The sequence below is a fragment of the Phodopus roborovskii genome, unplaced genomic scaffold (genome assembly GCF_943737965.1).
Source record: "Phodopus roborovskii unplaced genomic scaffold, PHOROB, whole genome shotgun sequence".
NCBI lineage: Eukaryota > Metazoa > Chordata > Mammalia > Rodentia > Cricetidae > Phodopus > Phodopus roborovskii.
Window position 1 is genome coordinate 13,098,556 of NW_026125281.1, and position 6,000 is coordinate 13,104,555.

The window sequence follows — 6,000 nt, forward strand, 5'->3', positions numbered from 1 at the left end:
GGGCCCAGGAAACAGCCATAGTCATGGTGTGTGTGTGTGTGTGTGTGTGTGTGTGTGTGTGTGTGTATGTGTGTGTGTGTGTGTGTGGCTGGTTGGCTTATTTAGTTAGACTCTGCCCGTGTTCACCAAACCAAGAACTCAGTGCTTTTTTGCCCTGGTAATGTCAGCAGCATCCAGTGTCATTGAATGAGAACAACGTGTTATTATTTCAAGTGCTTGGATAATGCTAGAAACTATGCTGGCCTTTGATCTGTAAAATGAGAATGGCTCATAATTCAGTTGTTTCATATCAGTTATCACACTTCAAGACTCGCGCGCATGCTCACACACACACCCCAACATTTATGTACTTGCCAGTAACTTCTGCTCGCTTGAGATACTGGAGCTCTCTTCTTTCTCATCAGTGCCCATTGGAGCCAGGATATTGCGTGTGGGCTTTGCAGACTGTGTACACACAGCCTACATTTAACAGGGAGAAAGAATGAGATTCAGAGTGATCGGCAAGGTCATCCAGCTGTGCATGACAAAGTTGCAATCCAAATCAGAGTCTTTGTGTGTGTGTGTGTGTGTGTGTGTGTGTGTGTGTGTGTGTACACGCATATGTGATAGTGTGTGTGCATGTGTATGTGATGCATGCTGGGGGGAGACATCCAATGCATGTTTGAAGGGCTCTAGCAGGCCTGTGCATGACAAACACAGGCCAGAGCTTGGCACCAACAGGCCTTGGCCTTTACTCTTCCTTCTTCCTTGCTAAACCCTTAGATTGCATTCCTAAAGCTAGCCCCCAAAGTCCATCCCCTTATTTGACCACGACTCAATCTGAGACTGAGCAGCAAGATCCAACCATCAAAACATAGAAATCTAACAATCAAAATTCATTATTTGACTACACTGGCTAACCTGTCCAATCAGAATTTACTAACTCACCCCCACCCTTTTTCTCCTTAAAAAGCCACTCCTGTAAAAACACCTGTTGACTGCTGTCTGCCTTTGCCTGGTCCAGAGGAAGCCCCCCCCCCTCACCCTGCTTGCCCCTCGGGGGTAACAAATGGCCTCTATGCCGAGAACTTGGTGTCTGGGTGTGTCTTGTGCCAATTCCAAGGGACTCTCTTTGGCTCCCTATATGGTTGTCATCCTCAGTTGCTCTCCATCTTACTTTTTGAGACAAGGTCTCTCACTGACCATGGAGCTCACCAACTTAGCAAAACGGTCTAGTCAGGAAGTTCTGGGATCTGCTTCCCCATGCTGGAATATGAAACTACAGGTATGGGCCACTGTGCCTAGTTTTTAATATGGGTTCTGGGAATCCGAACCCACGACCTCATGCTTACACGGCAAACATCTTACCAACTGAGCCATCTCCCAGTGTGTTGGCTTGCTTGTTTACTTGCTTACTTGGGACAAGGTCTCACTAAGTAGCTCAGGATTACCTTGAACTTATGACACCCTTTTCTACCTCAGCCTCCCAAGTGCTGGGATCACAGGCTCAAATCACCAATGCTCATCTCAGCCCCAAATGTTCTAACCACCTGGCTAACTGCAGCCGGACCATTGCCAGAAGTCTGCTTGCCTCTCTCATAACCCGTTGTCAACGGCAGCTAGCTTGCATCTGTTTATGTTCCCTCCACACTTTTTCTAGACAAAGGCCGCTGCTCTGTCACTGACCTCCATTTGCAGGCCTTAGGGCCGTTTGTTTGCCTGTTTGTGTGTTGTTTTGTTTTGGGGACAGCACTTCACTCTGCAGCCCAGGCTCATCTCCAACTAGAATCCCTGACCCCCTTGTCCCTGCTTCCTGAGTGCTGAGGTCACAGGCACACACAGCCATGCCCACTTTCCCACTGTTTTAGGGAAAAAAAAAAAAGACTCACCGTAATTTTCACAAGAGTCTGCCGTAGGCTGTCACTCAGGGTACTTCTGACTGGAGACTTATGTAATCATGAGTAAGCCCTCTCTTGGTAGAAACCTCCCTGATCCATGTTGAAATATGGCAGCCATCCTCACCCACACGGATTTGCCAGAGGTTGGTCAATGTCTGCACCTGGCATGCAGGAGGCCCTGGGAATGCTCACAGGGTGTATGTGGTATCCAAGGTTCCAGGGTGATTGGACACGTAAAGGCAACAACCACATTCAAAAAATATTCCACAAACTGGAATCTGGAAGTGGAAGCATTCCTAATTTTATCTTAATTTGTATTTTGACATAGTTAACTTCCTCCAAAGTAATTACTTTTTAATATGTTTATAATGTGTTTATAATATGACTGAGCTGCTAGACTGGGGTTTTTCATTTAGAAAGCTAGCAAGACATCGCAATAGACCATTTTCTCGGCTCCTCCGTGGAGATTCTCTGGGTGTGCCATGCGCTGGGAAGCCCAGCTCCCTGGATTAGCTTCACGGGGTCAAAAAGGCAGACACTGACCTGAAACCAAGCAGAGAACCACCTTCCTTCCAGCCCTCGCCCATCTCCGCAGCCTCCAATTTGGGGCCCTCCTAAGCCATCGCCCTCGGGCCACTCTGATGTCACCTGAGTCTAAAGTAGATTAAGTGTCATTTCACATGTTTTGCTGGCAGCCTATTCGTTTATTGCCTCTCTCAGGAAAAGAAAATGTAATATTGCTAGGCATGAGTCACAGAGGCAGACTAGTGTATACAGACTCAGACATGGCAGCCATTGAGGCCGTGCGTGGGACAGGGAAGACCAAGGCCAGCAAAGCTCACTTCTTGACTCATGGCTACTTCTTTTTCTATCCTCTATTTTCTTTTTTATTTTCACTTTGTTTCAGGTATGTGGGTTCTGGAAACCAAACTCAGGTCCTCTGCTAGAAAAACAAGTGTTCCCTCCTGTTCCCCCTTCCCGTTTGTTTGGTAAAAAGCCTCACTATATAATCCAGGCTGGTCTTGAACTATTGAACCCTTTGCCTCTGCCTCCTGGGTGCTGGAATTACAGCTGTTTGCTACAATGCCCAACCAAATGCGAGCCTATGTTGTCACTGTAATGTATGTGCACATATATACTAAACATACACCATTCCAATGATGTCTTTTTACTATCCATAAAATTGTTCATTGTTTAGTGAAGATAAATTACTCCTTAGTCCACGTACTCATGTTTCACAGTTCAGGGACACAGGTCAGTGATAAACTTCTATTGAGTGCAAACGGAAGAATTCTGTACATTCTGAAGTCACTTCAACTGTGGAAGATTCCAGCCTCCAAAGTTCTTCATGGAGTCATAGCTCCTGTGGAGATAAATCTGCATACCCCTTCTTCCTGGGCTCAGGCACACCAAACTTATAGGAAGTGGCTTCTCCCCGGGCCGTGATGAACACACTAACAATGCCTGCAGGTGCTGGCCAGGAGACCACGCATCTAGGGTTTTGGCAGTGCACTGGAACCCATGGTACTGAATGTCCTCCACACCAACATTCTTCCCAGAATGGAACTCCAATGATGTTTTAATTGTCCAAGTCAGCAGTATTAATCACATTCACCATTATTAAATGCAAATATCACCATTATCCACCTCCAGAAACTACCATCATCCTGGGGAGGAATTCTGTTCCCTCTATGCCCAACCCGGGTGACTTTTGAGTCCCTATGAATTTGACTTTTCTAGCGACCTCATAGAAATGGAATCCCCCAGTATGTGACCTTCGGTAGGTGGCTTATATCAGTTCACATTTTACTATGACAGTGTGTCAGGATCTTCTTCGTTTCGAGGCCGAGTAACACCCCACCCAATGGGTGTTGCACATTCTAGTATCCGTTTGTCTGTTGATGGATGCCTGGAGTGTCACCACCTTTCAGTCACTGCTCTTAAGCTGCTCTGGACAAAGATGTGAGCTTGTGCCTCTTCAGGATTAAGCGTAGCACTGAGGCTGGACTACACGCCTCCGCTGAGAGCCGCCACTATACACTAGGTCCTTCATCCGGCTGCTTGCTGTTCACTGTCTGAGCTCTTAGAACCTTGAACACCTCAAGCTGGGTGGTGGATGCTGCAGCACACATCTTTAGTTCCAGCACTCAGGAGGCAGAGGTAAGTAGATCTCTGTGAGTTGGAGGCCAGCATGGATTACAGAGTGAGCTCAGGGACACGGGGCTCCACAGAGAAATGCTGTCTTAAAAACAAACAAAAAACAAAACAACAAAAAACTTGAACACTTCAGCATGAAGCTTCCGAAATATTCCCTAGTTGGGAAGAATGGCATATTATAACATGGGTAATTTTGGTCAGAGATACTAATGGTTGACTGAATAATGCTATAAGACTTTCTTAAATTATTCCTAAAGACTGCTAAATAGAAGAAACTCTTGCTGCTGGGCTCTTTGCTGACAAAACTGTAGAATATATTATTTATTTGGGATTTTCCTTTGTGGAAGACACTGTACTAAATTCATGGCCAGTACACTAAATGTACATATATCCTTTCCATTTCCCTCAGAAAGATTATGTTTAATCAGAGAGACACAGAACCAATATGGCAAAACTAACCAAATAAATTATGTTTATATGTAGCACAAGTTCCAATAGGTATTAGTAATAAAAACCTGGAGTTAGATATCGGGGGTGAAAGCCCAAGGAACAGAGAAGATAAGCAGCCACTAGAGTTCTTACCTCTACCTCAGACTCAGGGTGATCCTGTCTCCACGAATCCTCACACCGAGTCCTCAGACTGCCTGCCTAGATAGCCAGACTAATCACTCACTGCTCAGACTGCATCTCTCTCCTGTCTCCTCCTGCTTTATATTCCTCTCTCTGCCCAGCCATATCACACCTGTCCCCACCTCCCTAGTGCTGGGATAAAAAGAGTGTCACTGCAAGATTTGGGATCACCTTTGTGTGAGCTCTGTTTCTCTTTTAGACTGGATCGATTTCGTGTAGCTCAGGATGGCCTTGAACTAACAGAGAACCTGTCTGCCTCTGTCTCCCCATTGCCGGGATTAAAGGTGTGTGCCACCACTGCCTGACCTCTATGGCTAACTAGTGTGGCTAGGTTTGCACTCTGATCTTCAGACAAGCTTTATTTGTCAGATCATAAACAAGATATCACCACACTTACATTCATAACAGAGATCACAGCTATTAGAAAGAATGAGATTCAGGCATTGTGGTCTAGGTCTGTAACACCAGCCATATGGGAACCTGAGTAAAACGCTCCCAAGATTGAGGCCTAATCTCAGAGCAGAATAAAAAGGAACTGAGGGCGTGGCTCAGTGGTGGACAGCTTGCCCGGCATGAATGGTGCCCTGTGTTCAACCCCAAATATAGAAGAGGAAGGAAAGAAGAAGGAGACGGAGACTGACACGAAGACGAAGACGAAGAAGAAGGGCTGGAGAGATGGCTCAGAGGGGAAAGGCACTTAAGTTCAATTCCCAGAGCCCACATGGTGGAAGGAAAGAGCTAATTCTCACAAGCTGTCTTCTTTCCTCTACATATATGCCGTGCCATGAGCAACCTCACTATATACACAGATATGTTTTAAAAAGAAGGAAAGTCTGGTGTGGTGGTACATGGCTTTAATCTCAGCACTCAAGGAAGCAGAGGCAGAAAGATCTTGGTGAGCTCAAGGCCAGCTCGGTCTACATTGTGAGTTCCAGGACAGCCAGGACAACATAGAGACACCCTGTCCTAAACAGGTGTGTGGGGTGAGAGAGTATGGAAGAAAGAAAGACTTACCAGCTGGTCTTCAAACTAGGCTAAGTAGGGGAAATCTAGATTCACAAAGATGTGCATGGTATGTTCTTCTGTTTGTTTGTTTGTTTTTTTGGTTGGTTGGTTGGTTGGTTGGTTTTGAGACAGGGTTTCTCTATGTAGCCTAGAACTTCTTCTGGCCTTGAACTCAGAAATCTGCCTCCCAAGCTCTGGAATTAAAGGCTTGCACCACCATGCCCAGTTTACATAGTATGCTTTTGTTTGTAGAAGAGAGGAAAGAGTCACACTCACGCATACTCACATCTGTATGCTTCGTGTATACACATGTCTTTACATGTGTGAGTGC